General features: G+C 36.0%; 2 long non-coding RNA genes across 3 annotated transcripts; one reads left to right on the top strand and one right to left on the bottom strand.

The window, feature by feature from the left end:
* Window positions 1–885: 885 nt before the first annotated feature.
* Window positions 886–6,230, bottom strand: LOC145576616 (uncharacterized). Of its 2 annotated transcripts, XR_014098493.1 has the most exons (5): window positions 4,889–6,230; window positions 4,443–4,559; window positions 4,226–4,353; window positions 3,312–3,404; window positions 886–2,819 (listed from the first exon to the last, which is right to left on the bottom strand). It is a non-coding gene; the product is annotated as an uncharacterized LOC145576616 (long non-coding RNA). The 2 variants fall into 2 exon arrangements; XR_014098492.1 differs by lacking the exon at window positions 886–2,819 and having other exon boundaries at window positions 3,031–3,404; window positions 4,889–6,228.
* A 9,430-nt stretch (window positions 6,231–15,660) lies between these two features.
* Window positions 15,661–21,606, top strand: LOC145576617 (uncharacterized). Its single transcript, XR_014098494.1, has 5 exons — window positions 15,661–15,836; window positions 15,981–16,006; window positions 17,916–18,003; window positions 19,178–19,261; window positions 21,279–21,606. It is a non-coding gene; the product is annotated as an uncharacterized LOC145576617 (long non-coding RNA).
* The last annotated feature ends 2,945 nt before the right edge of the window (window positions 21,607–24,551 follow it).

The raw sequence follows: 24,551 nt of genomic DNA on the forward strand, positions 1-24,551 counted from the left end.
GGCTGCTGTGCAAGCTGCTTGCGCGTGCGGCTGTGCTTGCTGCGCTACACGCGCAGCGCTAGCAGAACCTAGCAAGGCCCAACACGCTGCTGGCCTACTAGCACTGCTAGCTTGCTAGCACGCTATCACGCGCATTGCGCGCACACGACTAGCATGGCTTCCCGCACCAGCCAGCGATGCTAGCATTGCTTGGCTTGGTGCGGCTGCCACGCTTGGCTACCATGCCCTTAGCACTCGGTTTGCTCGGGGCATTCCGATGCTAGGGGTATTTGTGACTTTGTTGATTGCTTAATTTTAGCTTCGCGTCGTTTCATAAATTCGACTCGACTTGAGACGCTCGGCTTCGACGATCCTAACTCGATATCCGATGTCTATGCTTAAATACTGTAACAACTCATTAATTCCTTTGGATTAATTCGTCGTCACGGATCGGTTACTTGATTGGGTGTGACCCGAAGGGTTCAGTCAAGATTGAGCTATAATATTAATTATACATTAATATTAATTATCGGAAAAGGCCTCCAGCTAGGCATTCCGATCACTTGACCTAACTGAATAATTAGCTTTCTAATAATTCCGAACCCTCTATCGGAATAATACACTTGTTCGAAGGACACTTTTCCTATCAATTGCGTGATTGTTACTCCGTGGTGCAACTACATTGAGATCGAGTACATTTTTCTTTTGGTCATTTTTAACATGGGTATTGCTACTTTATACTCATGTACGTAGTAGTTGTTATTATAGTTGTCTTTTTGGACTAACAAGCAAATTATGGACATATTCTTGTATTTTTGCTTGTTACGGAGTATCTTTGATTTTTCATAAAAAAAAACATTATTAATCGAATATAACCAATCAAATTTCATATGATTTTGCTGAAAATCCTTTGCATTACACTTATAAATCGGTGCCCAACAATTTAATTCCTTTTATTCTAATTTAATTTAACCCAAAGCTCACACACCAGTAGGCTAAAATATCAAACATACAACCTCCTATTTTGTATAGACAAGATCGTTGCCAAACATTTAACCCATTAATGGTAAGACTATTCTTAGCTAGGAGATGAGCTACTATACATGTTTCTACCTCTTCTGACATGACCAAAAGAAATCGAAACACGGTTGGAGGCCAACAATAACACATCATTTAAAACATTCCCCAAGGAAGAGATGATATGTCTATTTTATACAGTATTTTACCCCCGTCTCTTGGTCATAATTAGTAGTGCTTTTGGCTCTTTAGAGCCACTTTTATTACTAATATGTGTTTTCTAGTGTTTTCGTAGTTTTGGTTGAGTTTTATAGGGAATTGCACTCTTGGAGCATTTTCTCGGGATTTTATGGAGCGACTACGAGCATTGGAGGAGCACGACCATCTTTCGTAGCCCAAGATCGGTTAGAGTCATCGAACTGGTGATTAAGGGCTCGACTTATGAGAAGATGAGGCATTGGACCGAATGATTAAAGCCCCAAGGAGGATATTTGGTTTGGGCCGAGTTACAAGCCTAAACAACGAGTCCAAGTAGCCCGAAGTGTCACCGCCCGGTGCAAGGGTCTCCTCCTGAAGGCGCGCCCGACCGGGCGCGAGAAGGGAAGCCCACGAAGAAAAAAAGGCGGGCCCGATCGAGCGGTGCTTCGCCCGATCGAGCGCGTGTTTCTGAGGAGAAGTTTAAGCGTCGTTTAAGTTGTTTTAACTTAGGATTTTCGAGCTTAGTATATATACGCTTTTGTTAAGCGAGTTTAGGATTCTTTTTCCCTTCCCTTACTCTCTCTCTCTTTCTCTCTCTAACTTTTCTCTCTCTCTCTCTCTCCTCTTAAACTCTAGTATTATTTTCTCTCTACAACTCTTTGTTTAATTCCATCTCTTGTTTCCTTCAACTTTGGTAACGACTTCTTCTCCTTTAATCTCGGTTATTTATTCTCTCTCTTTCATCATGACTTGTTTAATTGCTTTGTTTAGTTTATATTTAATTATGTGTGAGTAGTTTTCTTTCTAGGGTTATGGGGATTTATAAATAATATGAAGGGGTAATTTATTATTGTTAATTGTCAATGCTTGATTAATTTCCTATTGATTGATTTAATGCTATGCGGTTAGATTTGGCCAGATTTAATTCGTATGAATTTAGCAATATTAATTCGAGATTCGAGAGATGAGAATTGATATTTAGGATTAGTTTCAATAGGCAGGTTAATTTATAAATGGTTAAGTCGAGATTCGAGATATGAGATTTAATACCGGTAGATTAATTATGTGATTGTAATACATAGCGAAAGCCCTTTATGATCTGATTAATTGATGCATTCATGATTAATTATTATGTTTTACCCTGGAATATTGTTTATTGGTGAACCTATACCCTAGGATTTTATTAATTAATTCCTCCCTACTTTTATCTCCTTTAGTTTAATTTCATCATATTTATAATTTAGTTACTCTATAATCTAAATTATATTAATTAATTAGGAATAGAAAGACTCGTTTCCCTGTGGATTCGACCCTACTTCCCTATCTATTTTAGTTAGTGGTTTTAGGAATTACTTTTGATTAGGTGATACGACTTTAGCCTGTCAAGAGACAAAGAGTATTCGATCCTCAAAGCATCAGCAGTACTCGGACAATCCACTTCCACAATAAGGTTTTGGAATCCCACTTCCATAGCAATTTGCAGACCTCGTCTTAGCGACATTGCTTCACCCATCTCAAGTGAAAAATGGCCATCAAAACAACCCCACTATTGTCTCTCAGAATATCTCCAAAACCCACCCTTCAATCATTGCCAAACACAACATCCAAGTTGAGCTTTAAAGCGCCTAGAGGAAAAAATCAATAATCATTTTCCTTCTGGACCAAATAATACACACACATACACACACACACACACACACACACACACACCTGAAATACAATTCCAAAAGATCCAGTGCCCATGACTTTCTGCTATGTAACTAATTTCTCGTAAGAACCAAAATTGTGTTAAACATCATATACATGTAAAAGAATTATTTACAAACTCAATGATAATGCACAAATCCACATCTTAAAGCATGAATATCATACAACATCTTACATTTTAGAATAAATTTAAGCGCAAAATAGAAGCGCAACTCATGATGATAGTTTAAAAAAGGTATTTTAAAAAAAAAAGTGATGTCAAACATAGAAAATAAAACATAGAATACAAAAGCACTTAGACTCGTTCGATCACTTGAATAAAAAACCATCGCTGTAAAAAGTCTAGTAGAATTATAAACTGGAAATAAGCGAAAAGAGATCCAATTTCCAAAACAGAGCATACAACACACCTGTTTAGGTTCTCCATTGTTACCCCTAATTTTAGTTGGAATAATGTGATTTGTGACAGCTTCCTTGACGTCTAATACCGTCAAAGCTAGCTCCTGAAACAACGAAATTAATTTAGTTTAATTTCCAACATCAATGCCATACTCAATTCCAAAATTTACTTTAATTTAGCTAAATGCTCTAAAAAATGCAAATCGATCACCCAAGTGTTGTTAGGGTAGTAATGATACTATGAAATTTTTAAATATTCAAAACATCACAAAAATCTACAATAGTATATATAAACAACTTAAAATCTAGCACATTTCAGATCTATAAAGTCACAAATAGTGCAAAAATCGAGTAAAATTCCAGCTAATAGCCAAAAAAAAAAAGAAGAATTTAAGAATAAACAAAATCAAATCCATCAAAACAGAAATTCACTCAAAATTAGACACAAACACAAATTAAAAACAAGATCCATTAATAGATCGACAGCAAAACCCTAAGAAAAACACAAGATTCGATCTGATAGTCATAACTCTTAAAAGCCGAAATTCTTAGCATGCTGGAACAAATTATTACAAACTTTGATGAAACAACCATATATGTACGTAGTATGATTCTACCATGTACATTAGTGAAATTTCTCGACTCACTAAAAACAGTGTAACTGATCAATGGACCAATGTGCCAGAATAGATGTGACTCGTTTGATAGATAATGATATTTCACCATTAATCAAAACAGGAGGTGCCTTCAAAACAAAATTATTTAAAGTGATGCACAAGTATTAACACAATTTAAATAAATCCAAATGCATTGTAAGCCAGTATAATATACAAGAAACTATAGGTTTCGAATAGCGAACCCTCTTATTTTTCTCACTTCTCATTAAAAAAGAAAAGAAAATCTTTTTAGATCCTAAATAACTTACTGTTAGGTATGGCCATTTAGAATGTGATTGCCACCAAGCCTTTAAGACGGACGTGGCATCATCAGGGAGTTTTCCTGCTCTCTTGCATAATATTTCTTCTCCTTATCCAAATTTTTTTCCTTGTGGCCCTTTTAGAAATTAGAAGCAAACATATTAATGACTTGCACGAGAAAATATTAGTTTGTGCCCTGAAATTAAGTGCACTAATGTTGCTTACCTGTTTTAGCTCATGCTTCAGCTCTTGCCTCACACGCTCCATTGTTAAATCTATCAGCAATCTCATTAAAACCGTCTGCTCATTGTTAAGTAGTCTAATCTAAGTTGGGTTAATTTCCTGTATAAGGCAAAAGTGATACAATATAAATCCCTCAACTCCTAGGACAATTATGAACCATTTCAACTAATCCAATTTCTATTGTCTGAATGAATCATTAATATTTAGCTATATTGAAGCAAAAGAATTGACATTACTATCATGGCTTGTCTTTACAAAAAGATTAAGTCAATATTCTTATCCTTGTACTACGCCTAACTCGAGCCTCCCATTTCATACCAGCATTTGCAAAGAGAATAAACACAAATGAGCACATAAAAGCCAAGGCAGACGTCGATTCAACAAATTCAAAAGCGATAAATAGTAATTGATGAGGCACAATTACATACAGTATAAATTAGTTTCACAAAGCTCCTTGGTGCGAGCTCCTTCGACTTTTCTTCTTCGATTCCTAGCTTTTCCATAAACAGACGCCTCCGATTGAGTTGTTTTTGTTTTTACTTGCTGTCCTTTCTTCATTATTTCTTCTGAGAAAACTGCTTCAGATGGTACCTCTGATATCTCTTTCTCTTTTAATCTCTTCTTCGAAGATCTCACACTTTCCTGCTATACAAAAGTAAATAAATTTGGAAATCAATAAAGCAATTTGTCCGTGTACTACCATCAAAGCTAGATCCTACAATAGCAAAATTAATTTAGTTTCCAACATCAACGCCATACTCAACTCCAAAATTTAATCTAATTAGCTAAACGCTCTAAAAATGAAAATCGACCACCTAATTGTTGTTAAGGTAGTAATGATTCTATGAAACTTTTAAAAATTTGAAACATCAAAAAATTCTGCAATTGTATATATAATCAGCTAAAATCAAGCACATGTCAAACCTATAAAGTCTCAAATTCTAAAAAAAAAAAGTAAAATTCCAGCTAAAAGAAAAAAAACAACAGGAATTTCATAATAAACAAAACTCAAATCCATCAAAAAACAAACACACAAAATACAGAAATTTACTCAAAATCAACAAAACTATACACAAACACAAATTAAAATTAACACCCATTGATAGATCGACAACAAAACCCTAAGAAAAACATAAAGTTTGATCAGCTAGTGGCAACTCTCAGAAGCTAACATTCTTAGCATGCTGGAACAAATGATCACGAATTCCTATGGAAGAACTTGAAAATAATTTAACAAACCCAAAAATAAAAATAAAAAAACTAATTAAAAATAAATTCAAACAAGAAGAAGAGTGAGGAACTTGAAGAGGAACAACAAGATCTCCAGGTTGAGCAAGGTCAGCGACACCAAACTACTAGAGCCGCCATTCAAGCGACCACTGCAAAAATGCCGGAATATGGCTATATTGTATTTGAGGTCTCATCTTCTCTCAATTTCTTCAAATCCATAAAATAGTTGTGCTTAATTAAATCAAAATTTACCCATAAAAAACTTTCAAAGCTCTGGTTAGAAAAACTTTTGAAGCTTTTGAAGCTCTCCATAGCTTTCAAGGTAAGAGAAATGAAAAATAGAGAAAGCTGAGAGAGAAGGGAGAAAGTTGATGCATTCAAGTTGAATTGCTGGAGCTTTAAAGTTAGTCAGTATGATTCATCAAGAAAGAAAGGAGAAAGAAGAAAATTCCTAAGTAAAAAGTAAGTCCATATGATTCATAAAAAAAAGGAAAAGAGGAAAAAAATGCCACATTAGCTCTTTCACACATGCGGTTACTGTTCCTAAGGGAGCAAGGTGAAATCTTTTAAAGGGTGAGGATTGATTTTAATTTTATGATTTACAAGTAATATCATTATGTGACCGTGCATGGCCACGTGGAAAAAACTACTACATAAAATAATAATAATCTCGTGGAATATTTAATAAATTCATTCCAAATAAACAATCAATTTCAATCCTTCAATAATCTAAATGTGATCAATAAACTAAACCAATTAAATATGCTTGTATCAATTTTCCATACAAAAAATAATCCAATATAATTCAACATGCTTGCATCCATAATTTTACACAAACATATTCAATTCACCAAAACATGTCTCATAAACATAAGCACAACTTGCATTAATTAAATGTATAACCAAACAATTTCCATTCAAGTGTTCTCTAAACATGAAACTAATTTCTTTATCTTTTGGTACCAAAACATGATACTACTTACAACATAATAGACATGTACGTACCTCGTGTAAACAATTCTTTGTGCCACTTTTAATCACTTAAAACTCTCCTTGGGAATAATAACCTCCTAGAAAACAACCAATAATTAAATATTAATACTCAAACAAATTTCTAGAAATATAAGTTAATTAAAAACTTCTTAAAAATTCCCTAAAAACATATTTTTATGCTTAATTAATGATTACAAATACATTAGGTACAAAAACCCCAATTTATTGGCTCATAAGAACCCTAAAATCCCAATTTAAATAAATTAAAATCTTAGGTTTTAAAATTACAAAATTTAAAAATTAAATCAACAATAATTAATCTTAAATTGTAACTCTTAATAGCATCAAAATAAAATTTGATACTAATGAAATCAATTTCAAACAATAAACTCAAACCCAAATTAATTAAATAATTTATAAGCAATTAATTAAAAACAAAAGGAAGAGAGTGTAGACACCCAAATGTGTCTCCGCAAAACCAAACCTGGTGATGAATACCTTTTGCGTCGAATGATTATCGAACGAAGTGAAAGTGTGAAAGGTCAGGTGTTGCGATTAGTTTTTATTAAAAATTCTTTCTTTCTATTTTCGAAAAAACAACTCTATATTATGAAAACAGCCAATCCAGTTTAGTTTGGTCCACGACAAGGGTCCAATAATGGTGTAGTTGGATGGGACTTGCAAAGAGCTTTCCAACGATATATTATAAGCCCAATTCCGATGAATAATGAGGAGGTTATGGCCAAAATACTAAACTGGGCCCGGTTTGATCTTTATATGCGGCCTGATGATCTAGGGGAGGGTCCAATGTTAATTATTATTCCTAAAGTTATTAGAATTAATTATGGTCTTCTAGAATTCTCTTGAAGGTCTCTTAAGTCCTAATAACATTAGAATTAATAATTAGATTTTGATGAGTTTTACTTGGAATAAAATATTATTTTATGATAAATACGATTTTAGTTTTCATACGGACTTTACAAGTTAATTTTGATTGATAAGTGGACTCCGTGTTTGAAAGCGCGTAGGAATCCAGGCTGTCGCCAAACGACAGGCCTGTCGCTACGCGACAAGCCTTGTCGCCACGCGACAGAGCTTGTCGCCACGCGACAGAGCTTGTCGCCAAGCGACAAGGTTGGTTTTGCAGCGACAGCGTGGAGTTTTATTCCTTATCAAATTCTACCTATTTTCGGACTGTTTTCTTATAAATAGGGTCCTGAACCTCCGTTTTTATTCATCTACAATCATCAATCATCAATTCTCATCTACAACCAGACTATTCTCAATCATACTCTCTAAGCTCTCATCTCTCTAGCTTTTCACAAACAAAATTCCGCATACACGAGATCTAGAAACACCTAGCCGAGTTCGAAGTTGTCTTCGCCCTAGACGTGAAAGGTTATAATTTCTGAGGGTTTGGTTACAAATCTCTATTTTCATTATTTAATTTAATTGTTTGATTTTATACTTTTCCTTGAAGTTACTAACGCGTGTATTTTGTTATTAGAAAGAGGTACGAGGCGTCAAAGTATGTAATCTTATTGCTCTATTCTTGTAGAAAGCATGTTTAAATTTGTTTAATTCCTAGTATCATGATTAGGATGTTATTATTGCTTTCTAGTATCATGTTTAGGGTGCCTTTTACTCTTTTCTAATATCATGTTGGTATCATGTTAAGGTTAAAGCTTTGATCTTTATTGTTTAGTGACATGCTAGGATTTGTTATTAATCTTGTTAGTATCATGCCTAGGATCTTGCTAATATTATTATGCTTTGAGATTGAGAATATTATTATGATTATGATTATGATTATGATTATGATTATGATAATGAAGTAGAGGCCTATTATTAGGGCAGGTTCTTTCTCTTTTAGATTGGATTTGTACCTTCATCCCCGAACCCTATTTGGTTCAAAACCTTTTGGAGTTGACGATCTCCTGGATCGTTAAGGGGTGTAACCTTCACCTCGTGAACGGTTTACAAATTCCTAAAACTTGTTGGCGACTCTTTTGCTCTACCTTCCTTCCCTTTGGACGCCACCATGCTTAAGTGTATGATCACAGTGGGGCTCAAGTGTAGGATGACTTGAAATATTCCCTACAGTTTTTGGCGACTCCACTGGGGAGGATTTCTATTTTAATTCCTAAAATTTATTTTGGCAATGATTTAGAATGAGCGGATGAGACTCGAAAAGTTCTAAGTATTTAATGTGCGTAATTTTGATTAACATTATTGTCATATGCGTAAAAAAGGTCCTCATTGGATAGACCATCCGAAATGAGTCAAAAACATAGGATTTTTACACGTAGGAAACTTGAGAAATATCTTTCACAACTAGAATCGAAATAATACTGCGAAATCTGGAAAATTCTAAGAACGTATATACCTGCAGAGGCATGTAGGAACTAGTGTCTAGAAAATAGGGCTTGTCGCCTGTAAAGTGTTTATGTTGCCTGGCGACAGTTCTGTCGCTTGGCGACAGGTGTACTTTTGCGGCGACAGTCCCTGTAGTTTGGCGCCAAGTTCTTCCAATACCGAGCCAGAACTCTGCCTTCTTGTTTTGATCATTTCTAGCACTGTCGGCTCGATTCTACTTCGTGATTGAGTTTTTCTCTCTTTTCTGAAACCCATATGTGTTCTACATATGGACATAACCCTCTGGGGGTTCACGCTCCATCTACCCAATCGAACGCTCCTGGCAACTACGGGTACATCCGAGTTTGTTAATCCAACAAACCGTGGGAGCAAGTTTTTAACTTGCGGGGTCCCATCCATACGCGCCAACCCTTCCAAAGGTAAGGCTTCCGTGCGATGCATACGGACTCATAACCATGGACCCTCTTTGACTAACCCATATCCTTGAACTTTAGAGAACTAGAGCCATGGTTAGGTTGCAAACTCATTGCATCATATTATGACTATTTGAACTATTTGTGCATTCTTTGCTTGTGCATACCCTATATGTGCTAACCGTTTGTTTGACTTGTGATTAAGTCTAAATAAACTAATTAATGACTAAAAAGGACTTTGTCTAACTAATTAATTAATTAATTTGATTAATTAAAGACTAATAAAGCAATCAATCTGACTTAGTACGACTGTAGGCATGTCCCCTTAGAGTAAAATTACTGGAAACAGTCCCAGATTAATGTTCCAGCAATGGCGCAGAAGTTTGGGCTGTGGCACCGCAGTTTACTGTTTGTCGCCTGGCGACAAATTTGTCGTTTGGCGACAGGCTTCAAACTGTGGCGACAGTTCTGTTGTTCCGGCGACAGTCCAGATTCTTACTCGAGTCATCACGACGAGTCTAATTAAACAGTCTGCTAATCAGTTTAACCAATTTGTTAATGGCTTTAGCCATATTTAAGTCCTTAATTGAGTCTAGGAACTTAGTCCCATGGTCATACACAAGAGTCAAAACATGTCACTTGCACTCACTTATAAAGCACACACTTAACATGTATGTCACACCTTGACCATGTCTAGAGAATCTTGAATGCGTGTTTTCCGTCATTTTTTTTAAGGGGGGTAAGTCGGATATTAATCCTCCAATTAAACCACTTGTTTGAACCCATTCCCAAAAATATCCATTCCCAAAAAAATGCACCCTATTTTTGCTTTTTTTAAACCATAAAATCAAAGTCAACTTGAGTCAAGTCATTAAAACAAATATGGTTTAATCTACAGCGCGTGGTTAAGAAAGGAAGGGCGTTTAATCAAGGACAACACCTTTATTCAAGTTCAACTTTTTGATAAGCCAATCAGTCGAAAAAGGAAAGCTAAGAAGATAATGGCAAGTCAGGAAGAAGTCAACGAACTCAAAGGACAAGTGGCTAACATGGCTGAAATGTTGAAGAATCTGACTCTTCAAATCAATGACCCTGTGAGACAACAGCAAATGGAGCTCATCTAGGAAAGTTTGAGCAGATTATCCAATGACTATAGATTCTAGGGCATTAGCTCACAAGGGGTCTCGGTGGACAAGGATCTTCTTCCGCAGAAGTTCAATGCCAACGACATCCCGAAATTCAAGGCAATGGATAACCCCTATTTTCATTTAAGAGCCTTTGAAACTGTAATGAATATTAAGGGAATAGACAAGAAAGCTTTTCATTCTGTGTTTTCTCTATCTTTAGAAACTGTTTGTCAGCAATGGTACTTTTCTCTTGATAAAGAGAAAACCTTTAGTTGGGAGTCAATTGTAAATGCTTTCATTGATAGATATAAATGCAATATTCAAGTTGAAACTGATCATAGGGAACTTGAAATACTTAAGCAGAAAGAGAATAAAGGCTTTACTTCCTTCTTTAATAAATGGAGGGAAACTTCTGCAAAGATGGTTGAGGTGCCTAGTGAGAAAGAGTCTGTGAGGATGTTCATCAAGAACCTCCAAGAAAAATATTCTAAGCATCTCAAATACCAAAATAACTTGCACACTTTCAAGGCCATCTATGACATTGGCATCAACATTGAAGACGACCTAGCTAAACAAAAAGCTGCTAACAATAGTAACTCTAATAGTGGCTGGAAAGGCAAGAAGAACGACAATCCTTCTTCTTCCAAAACCACCCACTCAAATAATGTTAGCACCTTTAATTTGAATGAAGTCCTTGCTATGAATAATCAAGGACAAAAGAAACCATTTAGGAGGAACTTTACTCCTATTGGTATGAGTTATGACACCACATTCGATCGCTTACATGCAAAAGGTTTTATAACTCCCATTGAACCGTTTGGGGACCCACCCGTCGAAAAGAGAGCGGCTAGCTGGAACCCCAATGCACATTGAAAGTATCATCAGTGTAGGGGCCATCTCACAGAAACTTGTTGGAAGCTAAAGGAAGCAATCTAAGATTTAATTGATAATAACAAGCTTCCATTACCCCCTGCAAGCAAGAAGCCAAGTATCAATAATGCACCACTGTCAGATTCCTTGGCTATTTCCAATGAGGAAAATCAGGTTGACCCCTCGAATCTAATTAAACCTTTCAAAGCCATTGAAGAAGAGGAGGAAGTCTTCGAGGATGCCGAGGATCATTTTCCTTGTGGATAAGAACCTACGACTAAACAAGAAGTGTGTATCCTTATTCAGGTTGTGTTGGAAGCAAGAGAATTATTACGCGAGGCCATGGAGGTTATTAAAAAACGAAACGAACTACTCAAAAGTAGACCTCCACCTAAAGAAAAGAAATCGTTCTCCCTCTAAGTAATTGACACACCCAAAAGGGGCAATATGCCATACACTCCAATTGGGACCATTTGAATCACTAAAAAGGACAGATAGGTACTACTGTCCATATCATCAATCGGGAGGACATATTATAGAAAATTGTTTCAAGTTCAAAGACTTGGTCCAAAGATTGATCGATAACGAGAAACTAATTCAAATCCCACAAGAACAAGATGCTACCATTAATGGGGTTTGGGATAGTGATGACGAGGATGTCTACCTCAAGGACGTCGAAGAAACTCCACTTTCGACAATATATCCAGTAGGTGACATTTGGGATGAAGAGGATTCACCTATAGATGTCCTCACAAGATCCGGGAGAATGCAACCTCCCATTACTACCCAACCTATTACAATGATGTTGTCAAACAATTAAAAAAGACTAAGGTCGAAATGAACGTATGGAAACTTCTAGCTACATCCCGAGAACATAGAGTTGCGGTCATGGATGCCTTAGCTAAAGTAGGGATAGATTCGGACACCACTCTTGAGGGGTTGGCTAACTTCCTCACGAGTGATCTCCCAAGTCCTATTAATTTGATCACTTTTTCCGACAAAGATCTACCGCCGGAAGGTGACAAGCACAACAAAGCTCTCAACCTCACAGTAATTTGCAAGAGAATGAACGTCCCTATGACTCTTGTAGATAATGGATCGGCAATTAACGTTTGCCCACTTAGAACTGCAAGGATGTTAGGGATAAGAGATGAAGATTTATCTCCATCAACACAAGGAATAAGAGCCTACAATAACTCGCTTCGTCAAGCATTAGGCACAATTACTATGAACATAACGGCGAGAGTAATTGAACATGCCACCACGTTCCAAGTGGTAGATATTCAGGCCTCGTTCAACTTACTGTTGGGACGCCCTTGGCTTCATGACCTAAAGGCCATCCCATCATCTTTTCACCAACAAGAGAAAGCAATAGTTGGAGGAATACCAATTACAATCGATGTTTCACCCATGAGGATCAAAACAGTAGAAAATCCACTAATCAATGTGGAGCACGATGAGAATGATGAAGATCTGTGGGGCTTTAATGAAGAGGTCTCCTTGATCGAGGAAGATGAAAGGACCCTCTTCGCTATGACCTCCACTCCAACATGATAACCAATTCTATCCTGAGAAGATAAGGACACTTCCGTAGAATGACTCTGGGAAAGAAGAAAGGGATAGAAAAACAGATGGGACTACCTGGCCTCCCTAAATTAGATACTTTCGGACTTGGTTTCGAACTAACTCTCAAAGATCTAAAGCGAGCCCGGGAAAGAACAAAAGCACGTAGAAATGCTCGCGCACAAAAGAAAGTAATCCCAATGGATCAATACCCTCTTACTTTAAATGGACAGTTCATAAGAGAGGGAGAAGATTATCCATTTACGAATTTCCAGAACCCTTTGTCGTAAACGGCATAAGACAACTTGGGTTCGAAATATTTTTGGATTGTTGTTTTCTAGATGAGATCCCAACTTTTATCCATAAAGAAAAAGCACCCCCATGCTTTGACTTTAATGTCATGGGACTTCTCTTTGGGCGAGAAAAGAATGAGCCAAAATATATAGAGGATAACTCCTCGCTCATTCAAACAGTCCTACAAAGCGAGAACTTTGATCCTTCCAAACTCATCACTCCAATAGAGGATTTAGTGCGAGGATGGCGCAAGACAGTAAAGGTGACTACTGCAAGCGGAAAGAAGATCTTAATAACTACAGGACACGGGCCAATGTTCGAAGAATCGTCTGAGTCTGAGTCTGAGTCTGAGTCTTCCCCTATCGAGTCCTCTAAGTCTGTAGTTGTAGCACCTCCCTCTAGGTCTTCTATTTCATCTACTCCTAGGATAGTTAGCAATCAAGTCCCAACGGACATTTCTTTATTCGATGTAATGATTTCTGAGTTTAATAATATGTCTTCTTCCCCTTATTCCTCGTGTTTTTCTTTAACTCAAGATGACGAGTATTGCTTAACTCACGATGAAAATGACAAAGAAATTATGAAAGCAGTGGAAACACTTGAAAATAAGACACCAATAATTGAGGACACTGAAACGGTTGATATCTCAAAAGATCCGACCATTAAAAGAGAAGTTTAAATCGGACTCACGCTAAACAAAGATGAAAGACCTGGTTTAATTAATCTACTTAAAGAATTCATCGATGTATTCGCTTGGTCATATGAAGATATGCTAGGCATTAATAAGAAATAGCTCAGCACACTATACCACTAATCCCAGGAATGAAACTTGTAAAACAAAAGTTGCGTCGAATGAAACCCGACGTAGCTCTTAAAATAAAAGAAGAAGTACAAAAACAAATAACTACAGGTTTTATCAGGGTATCCAAATACCCCGAATGGGTTGCAAATGTAGTCCCAGTTCCAAAAAAGGATGGTACGGTTCGAATGTGTGTCGACTATCGAGATCTAAATAAGGCAAGTCCAAAGGACGACTTCCCTTTACCACACATTGATATTTTGGTAGATAATACAGCGAATCACGCACTTCTCTCATTTATGGATGGATACGCAGGGTACAACCAGATTCTCATGGCCGAAGAAGACATGGAGAAAACAACATTCATAACACCTTGGGGTACTTACTGTTACACGGTAATGCCATTCGGGTTGAAAAACGCGGGTGCCACTTACCAACGAGCAGCAACTGCCCTACTCCATGACATGATGCACAAAGAAGTCGAAGTATATGTAGACGACATGATTGTGAAATCTAAAGACCGTCCAAGACATCAAGTGGCCTTAAGAAAATTCTTCGAGAGGCTGAGAAAATACAACATGAGGTTGAATCCATCCAAGTGTGCTTTTGGAGTAACCTCGGGCAAACTCTTGGGATATGTCATAAGCTCTAGAGGAATAGAGATAGACCCAACCAAGATCAAAGCAATCATGTCAATGCCACCGCCCAAAACCGAGAAGCAAATTCGAGGATTTGTTGGGCGGTTGAAATATATAAGTAGGTTCATATCTAAGCTATCAACAATATGTGAACCAATATTCAAGAAGCTTAAGAAAAACGTGCCAGTAATATGGGATGACGAGTGTCAAAAAGCCTTTGAGAAGATCAAAGCCTATCTCGCCAATCCTCCCGTATCAGCCCCAGCGCTTCCGGGAATTCCTCTAAGGTTGTACTTAACAGTCAGCAAAGAAACAATGGGAGCTATGCTCGCACAAGAGGTAGAAGGAAAAGAAAACGCCATCTACTACCTAAGCAAAAAGATGCTCGAATATGAAGCACGCTATACACCACTTGAGAAATTGTGCCTCGCATTGGTGTGGGCCACAACCAAGTTAAGACACTATATGCTTGTTCACACAGTCTTCGTAGTGTCACGAATGGATCCTCTCAAGTACTTATTCGAGAAATCCACGCTTAACGGACGCATCTCAAGGTGGATAGTCAACCTAGCCCAGTTTGATGTAAGATTCATGCCTCAAAAAGCCATTAAAGCACTACTACAAAAAGAGTGATTTTTGGACGCAATTGGTTCGACGCTGTTGAAGGGGCGTCAGTCTATAATTTTTGGTTCCGTCTTTTTGCGACGCTTTTTGTAGTCGAAAATTTTCTCGACACTTAAAAGCGTCGAGAAACTCACGTGCTATGCACGTGAGTAAGGTTGCCCGCAATTTTGAATTTTTTTAATGAAATAATTAGCGGATTCGTCTTTTTTCACCCTCAGCTCAGTCGAATTAGTTCCCAATTAAACGTCTTCAAAAAAGAAAAAAAAAAAAAGAAAAAGGTTCCCAATTAAACTGCCCATATTCTGTTCTGCTCTCCTCCAAATTTGGACCCCGTCATCACTTTCATCAGCGACAAAAAAAATCTCACATTTTAGGTTAATTTCTGGGTTTTGCTTGCTAAATTTCAAGGAATTTAGGGTTTTGTGGCTCGTCACTTTCATAAATTTGAGGTATTAATTTACAATTTGCTGAACAATATTGTTGCTAGGTATATATCTCTATCGTTTTTGGCATATAATATATCACAATTCTCTAAATTTTCGTTAAAATTGGGAATTATTTGTTTGCATGTCTTCGATTTTGCGTTGGTGAAGAACAAGAATCAATCTCTTATTGCGAGGTAATTTTTTGCCCTTAATTAGATAAATTAATTTCTTTTTATGTTGTTTTTTCGTGAATTCTGTTTTAAAATCCAATTTTCATGTTTTTTTTTCATATTGTTTTTTGGTTTTTGTTTTGATTTTTATGGCGTTTTAGGGTTTTAGTTTGGAATGTTATGGGTTTTTTATATGAATATTATAGGCTTTGAATTTTCTGGTTTTTGATATGAATTTTGTAGGCTTTGAATTTTATGGGTTTTTGATATATATGAATTTTCTGGTTTTTGATATGAAATTTGTAGGCTTTGAATTTTATGGGTTATTGATATGAATTTTATGGGTTTTTGATATGAATTTTCTTGTTTTTCTATGGTGATTTTGTGGCTGATGATTGCATTCTGTCCTCACATGCTCTACTCTTAGAAGCAATACTCATTCCCTTATAAATCATTAGACAACACCCCCAATACTCACGGCCTGCTGCTGATGAATCAGTATAAGTTTGTTCGTTATTATGATATGTACGTATAGAGCCAAGGCAGCAGTGTGAACTGGATATGATCCTAGATTTGGGAGCTGTTGATGAATCAAGTCTTGTTGTTAAGAATGTACGTATTGTTGTTTTCTTTTGAGGTGTGGGAGCCATAGCAGGTAATCTCATATAAATAATGTACTCTATATATAAGAGGAGGACAGTGAGATTGATTTTGGGACAGTGAATTTGGTCTAATATTGGGCTTTATCTCAGAGATGAAATCAAACTTTATGATTTCCCCCTTAAATATGCTATATTAATTGGAAGTTGAAACACAGTAGTTTTTACATGGACTGTATCTAGCAATATCCTTTGTCTTTAGTTTCCCCAATTCCATTTTTTCCACCTAATGTGGTTCCTATCGTTCTTTTTTCCTTTTCCTCTCAGCTTCCCCATCTGGGTGCTCAGTTTTTTAAGATTTGATCACTTTGTTTTTCTTCTATCATATTTTGATATTCTCAGTTTATTCGTTATTGTATTGTAGGAAAAATAGAGTTTGACTCGTTGCTTTTCCCTTCTTACACATGCATATTGCATGATTTTTGGGAATCATTGTAGTCTTTACAAGGACCCCTTCAATTCCTTACCCCATGAATTTTGTTACTTTCAGTGCCAATCTCCGCATTGTGCATATTTTGTCTAGCTGGACAATTTACACTCGGGTATCACATCTTGCTCAAAGGATATACACCTTTTTCTTTGTGAGTGACGAAGTAGAATTAAGATTTGATAAAAGATCTATACATAGGATCCATGACACTCCATCAGTAAAACAATGTGGCGGCAATGGGCACATGCCCATAGATTATCCAAAACTGCTTTAATTCTCTGATATTCAGGATTCTTTGTTATGGATGACTTATTTGTCTGTATAAAATAAATGAAGTATCTGAATAGATTTATAATTTAGATAGTGAATGAAAGTAGCTAATTTCTGTGTGTTCTGCCTAATTTTTTAATCATGATAGAACTAAATGTATAGCCGAGTTTACTGTTATTTGGTACTTGTGGCTTTTCATTAAATGTGAGGCTTTCATTTATCTTTTTGAAAGATCTCTTGATGTATAGATATTGCAACTTTTGCACTTTTGACATCAAACATTTCTATTCAACCAAATAGACACGTTGATAAGGATACCAATCTGAAACACTAATGTTGGCTACAATCTGATCACTACTGCCTCCCCTAGCCTAGTTCTCTTTCATTGCCTATATTTTTTTAGCTCTTATTTTAGATCAAGAATCTGAAATATTGACAATTGCTCGGTGATGACAATTGCCTCTTAGTGGTAAAAGTAAGCAATGTATGAATTGCTCGGTGATTTGCATAATATTTAAACAACTCTATGATGTTTGGAGGGAAGCATGAGGCTAAAATTTTTCTTTATAAACAGATTTTTCCTTTGATGTTGCTGCAGCTGTAGATTTCTGGTTGAGAGTTACATTTCGCTTGTGGTTTTAGACAAGCCAAAGTTTATTAAGGTACGATTTTCATTGCATCAAACATCGATATATTCATAATCTTGTCTAATTTTGTTATGGTTGAGTAAAGTCTCAATTTTATACATTTTATATTTAGTCTAAATATGGAGTCCTAGTAGACTCCTACTGTTGTCTAGCAAAGATAGATTACCAAAATGGATGTGTGTGAGTTAGTTGGATTTGAATAGCTTCGTGCCTCAACTTTCCTTTTTTTGTTCACTATTGTATTGGTGCCTTGGTGCCTTTTTTTGTTCACTCCGGATTGGCGAGATGACATTGATTTTGACGACAAGGAGGAGGTTCTAACCATAGGTAAATGTTTTGTATTCAAAGTTGTCTGCTGATGCTTGATGTTGTTGTGGTGTGATCCTGCCCTATTGCTGCTGCTTGTTATTGTGGGGGGAGGGGGAGGGGGGCTAACTTGTGTTATATGTGTTATACATGCATATGTATTTTAAATATCATTGTCAAACTTGTTCTAAATTTGGATATATGGAATTGTTTATATCTTGAAACTTGTATTGAGCTGCATAATTAATTGTGTTATACGTGTTATGTGCTAATGTCATGTTTGTTTGGTTTTTATTTTTATTTTTATATTTTTTTTTCCTTACTTCATCATGAGATCAGATTTTGAGACACACATATGATATGTGTAGCATGCTTTCTTTTTTGATTCAGTACATGCTAATTGTGTTATACGTGATTCAGTACATATGATTTCAGTTCTGGATTTCAGTTTTGATTTCAGCTCTGAACATCAGAAATGAATTCTAGAACTGAAATCAGAACTGAAAATCAAATCTGATTTCAGTTCTGGATATCAGTTTTGATTTCAGCTCTGATCATCAGAAATGAATTCTAGAACTGAAATCAGAACTGAAATTCAAATCTGAATTCAGTTCTGGATTTCAGTTTTGATTTCAGCGCTGATCATCAGAAATGAATTCTAGAACTGATATCAGAACTGAAATTCAAATCTGAATTCAGTTTTGGAATTCAACTCTGAACATCAGAACTGAATTACAGAACTGAAATCAGAACTGAAATTCAAATCTGAATTCAGTTTTGGAATTCAGTTTTGAATTCAGCTCTGAACATCAGAACTGAATTACAGAACTGAAATCAGAACTGAAATTCAAATCTTAAAGCGCTTGTTGGACAATTTTCTCAGATTGTAGGTGCAGTTCGTCAAGGGAATGCATCTCCGGGTCTTCTATACAAAGCATCTGAATTCTTAGGAAAGGCAAAACATCAGGTAACAAACTGATCTGAAGTTCAGAAATGGAAATCAGAACTTCAATCCAAAAATGCTTGTGTGTGTGTGAAATTCAAAGCTTGTGTGTGTGTGTGTGAAAGTCAGAGCTTGTGTGAATTCTTGCTTGTGATGTGTGTGTGTGTGTGTGTGTGTGTGTGTGTGTGTGAGTGTGCCTTACTCCCCTGCTACTGCTTGTCTGCCCTGCTCCCCTGCTGCTTTTATTCTGCTTGTCTGCCCTGCTCCCCTACTACTTGCTGTATTGTGTAGTAAGTTGTTGTATTGTGTATTGTAACTTGCTGTTTACTATATATTCTTAACAATTTCAGAACTGAAATCCAGAACTAAAAATTGTTGATTATTTGATTATTAGTAGTGCATAATCGACCTATAAATTGTTGTATCGCCTTATGAAATTGGTTAAATTGCCTTGTTAAATCAAAAGTTTTTTTGTTTCAATTCTCCCTTGTCATCAAGATTTGTTTTTGAAATTTCATCGCATTAGCTGTATGTTTTTGCTACCCTCTCTTGCTTAATATACTGTATTTGATTCATATACTATGATGTTTGAATGTTACAATTGCATTAATCTGTTTATGTTTGGATGTTCAGTGTGATTTTTGGGGATCCTTATTTTTGAACTCTTTAATTTCTTGTAATTTGAGAGCTTGAAAGCTATATTTGAGTATGATAGCAAAAAATAAATAAAATTTTATTGCTTAAGCTTGCTGTGCATATTCTCTGAAGCCGGTGTTCTGTTCAAATTGATTTTTGTGGAGTAGTATAGTTTTGTGATTTGAAAACAATTAAGATCTGGGTTTTGGCTTAATTGCAAGAAGTTCATCATTTTGTTTGGCTATTAAAATTTTGAGTTTTAATCTGGGGTTTTGGTTTTTTATGGCAAGATGTTTATCTGGCAATTATACTGAGTTCTGAACTGGGGTTGTTTGAATTATACTGAGTTCTGAACTGGGGTTGCTGTAGACTGCTAGTATGGCTGGGATGCTTCAGAAATGTTCCTGGTATTTTTTGACATTCCTATGTGCATATATCAAGTTTTGAGTGTGACCACTGACAGAGTATTTTTGAAGTATGTCAGGCAGACTGTAACATTAAGTTTTGACCAAGTATATCCTGCTATTGATTGAAGGACTTAACCTCTGAATAACATGTATTAATAATTAGCATTTCACTCATCTTATGTAAATTGCTTTTTTGGGATAAGTTGGAATAAATAAATAATTATTTTAACTTTTTAGCTCGTTTAAGGGCTATCTTGAGGAGTGTCATCATTTGGGAATTATGAAATACAGCATCAAAAATTATGATCATCTGAATTAATCATTCGTTTCCAATAATTATCAGTTAACATTCTTACTTTTCATATATATCACAATCCCATAAAATTCAAAGCCTACTGTGATGTGCTATTTCTTAATGTGATAAATGAAAAGGAAAAGTTTCTGTTACACTCTTCTTTCTCCTTAATGTGCTATTTCCTACTGTGATGCCATGCTTTTCACATATAGAGAAATGCAGAGTATTAGTTTTTGTTCATTTGTTTTTTAGACATTATGTTTGATGCCATGCTGTAATACCTAATATGTGAAAAGCTCTTTGCTGCTTCTTTTCTTTATAATTTTCTAATAAAGACCATAGTCCATAGGTTACTTTGGCTGCGCTTCTGAAAAACATCATCAGCTAATTGCCCTGTATAAGGCTTAGGTTGGTAATTTATGAGTGTTAATTTATGACATCATTTCTTAATTAGAGTAATCTACTACAGTTTCCTGCTTTTACATTCCTTGTGAAAAATTGTTGATACCCAATATAATTCTTTATTTTGTTAGCAACTGGGATAGTTTTGGACTGAGAAAGTGATGTGTGTGTGTGTGTGTGTGTGTGTGTGTGTGTGTGTATAAGCCAATATAATTTTGAGCTTGTGTGTGTGTGTGTGTAAGGCTATATTGTGTAATGTACTAATTTATACTTTGTTTTTTTTTTTTTTTTTTTTTTTAAGATTGGAAAAGGCAATGTAGGAGCAACAAGAGAATAGGTCGAGACACTTGAGCATCAAAACAAGAGACTATATCTAACTATTTTGGTTTTTAGTCTTATTTATATTAGTGATGTATTTATTTAGGGACAAGCTACTATAATATGCGACTTTTTTTTTATTTTAGTTAATTGTGTTGATGTTTTCTTTTATTTATAAATTTGGTAATTGTTAGCAACATACTCTTATTATTGTTGATTAATTATTGTTTTTTATTTAATCTGATCTAAACTTGTTATATTAAATATTTGTTTATTTTAATTTTAATGTTATTAATTTAATTTATGATAAATTTAAATAACTATATTGTATATGATGGTAATAATTTAATAAAAGGAAAAAAAAGCTTAAAAAATAAATCTAGACGCTTTTTAATGTCTACATAATTGCGCATTTTCAAATTTCAAAGACTTTCCCGCCATACCATAGGCTGACACGAATAAACGCAAGACAACAAAAAGCGTCGAAAAATTTGATTATGTGGACAGGAAAAAGCGTCGCTAAAAAACTACATACATTTGGGATAATGCACGAAATACGTGATTTTGGACGCTTCGTATATTCGTTTGGACAATAAAAAGCGTCGAGAATCTCGACGCTTTTTTGTGTCTCCGAAAAATTTTCGACTCTTGGATTTGCGACGCTTTTTTGCAGCGTCGAGAAATTATTTTTCGACGCTTTTTAGCGTCGAAAAAAGGCCTAAAAAGCGTCCAAAAAACACGCATTTTGTAGTAGTGAAGGATCTATAGTCTCGGACTTCTTAGCGGACTTTCCAATAGAAGATTTGACACTAATACACGACAATGAATTTCCAGATGAAGACTTGATGGTCACGGAAGATGATACTTGGACTTTATACTTCGATGGAGCCTCGAACCAAAAGGGATGTTGCGTAGGAGTCCTATTAGTATCACCTAAAGAGGAGCATGTTCCAATTTCAATAAAGTTAGATTTCGACGTTACCAATAACGCTGCAGAATATGAAGCATGCGTAGTAGTCCTCGAAACAGCTTTAGCATTGGGTGTAAAGAAACTTCGAATATTCGGAGATTCTTCCGTGATCATCAACCAAATCTCCAAAAGATGGAAAGTAAGGAGCGAAAGCTTAGCCCCTTACCAAACCTATCTGGAAACTCTCACCGATCAACTAGAAAAGGTAGAATACACATATCTACCTAGAGAAGAAAACCAATTTGCCAATGTCTTGGCAAGACTAGCCTCAATGGTTAGGATTCCTAAGGATATTAAGCAAATGCCTCTAACTATAGAGAAAAGACACAAACCAGCATACATTCAAGCCATAGAGGATGATGAAACAATCCCAAAAGAAGAAGAAGAACCATGGTATACTGATATACTCACTTATGTCACCAAAGGAGAATACCCTTCTCATGCTGACAAAAGAGCAAAACGAGCTTTAAGACTTTTGGCTTCCCAATACGTACTCATAAATGATGAGTTACATAAAAGGGTACCTAAAGGTCGAGCCCTATTATGTGTAGGCAAGAAGGACGCTCAAAGAACTATGAGAATAGTCCACGAAGGAGTATGTGGAACGCATGTTAATGGCAAAATGCTAGTCCAAAAGATAATGCGAGAAGGATATTATTGGACTACCATGAATAGGGATTGTCATCAATATGTAAAAAGATGCCCAAAGTGCCAAATTTATGCAAATTTGCAACATATTCCTCCATCTCTTCTCTACACCTACACCTCACCATGGCCATTCTCAACATGGGGAATCAATATAATCGGAAAAATCACACCTCCTAGAGCAGGAGGTCACGAGTACATCTTGGTAGCAATCGATTACTTAAGAAGTACATACATTGGTCCGGACCATACATTGTCAAAACAATCTTGTCAGGAGGTGCAGCTCAGTTAACTGACATGGATGGCAATGAAATCTCAAACATGACCAATCTTGACCAACTTAAGAAGTACTACCCATAATTACTTGAGTAGGACACTCAAGAGAGCTACGTTTGGCCTGATTCCTTAAGAAAGGATAGGTAGGCAACCCTTTAAAGGGTGCAGCCACTTTAATTATTAAGAATTTCGCGTCCCAACATCGACAAAAGCACCAAAAAAAAGACCTTGTCGCCAAACGACAAATCTGTCGCCAGGCGACAAGTGGAAAAGTCTGGCGACAGACTCGTATGAGCAGCGCCAATTTTCTACGGACATCTGGACAACTTCGGTGCATTCTGGAAATTTCTTCGACTTTCGTACTTGAAGAAATTTTTCAGAAAAAATATTTTAAGTTGTTTTCATTGCTTTAATGTAAAGTTAATTAAAAAAAAGCTGAAATTGCATTATTGATGGAATTTAAATAAAGCTAAAAAAAATTAAAATTAACTTAAATTGTCTAATAAATTGAAGGAAAAGAAATACTCTAATCTTTCTTTTCTTTCTTAATCCTTTTCCAATTCTTGTTAGAAGCTTCCTCTTCATCCATCATTTTTGCTAAGAGACATCCATTAGAGGCTCTACATTCGATTTTAGTATGGATAGTCTCTCCTACAGCTAAAACTCCATGCTTTTTCTCTACCCAAACCTTCTTTTTTGTAGAGTCCACCTTTCTTTTCCCTTTGTCTTTATTAGCACTCTTTTTCTTAGACATCACAGGGGTCTTAAACTCAACTCTTTCACCTAGGCGTTCCTTAGCAGGAAATTTCTTGTCACCAAGGCGAATCTTCACATTGGTCTTCTCTACTTTGGTTCGGTCCTTTTGAGATCTACCAAACAACCATTTCTTCACATCATTGGACAAAGAAGGAGGAACCTTTTGGGTAATCACTTCCCATAAAGGCCTAACACACCAATACTTGTCAAATCTTTCAACTTCTTGTGAAACGGGGAATTCATAAGGGCGACGAAGATCTCCCGTAGGAATGGTCTGAGCAATCCTATATTGCCTCTTTACTCTACAGGGATAATAAAAGGTCAATTTTGACAAACTAGGAAGGCGGCAAAAGGGTTGGGTATTATAACCAATCATTTTTTCAAGCTTCCACCAGGGAACGACCCATTTAATGGAGAAGTCCCAACAGGCAAAAACTTTGCCCCATTCACAGCGACCCATCTTCAAGGAGAAACGTTTCTTTCGCCGAACAAAGCAATTGGGGGTATATTTGACAATATTATCAGGAGGACTAATTAATTCTAGTCTCTCCATGAGCCACATTTGCAAAAATCAATGCACATAATTAGTATTGCTGTACAAAAATATGT

This window comes from Chenopodium album, chromosome 13 (genome assembly GCF_948465745.1).
Source record: "Chenopodium album chromosome 13, dcCheAlbu1.1, whole genome shotgun sequence".
In the NCBI taxonomy this organism is placed as follows: Eukaryota; Viridiplantae; Streptophyta; class Magnoliopsida; order Caryophyllales; family Amaranthaceae; genus Chenopodium; species Chenopodium album.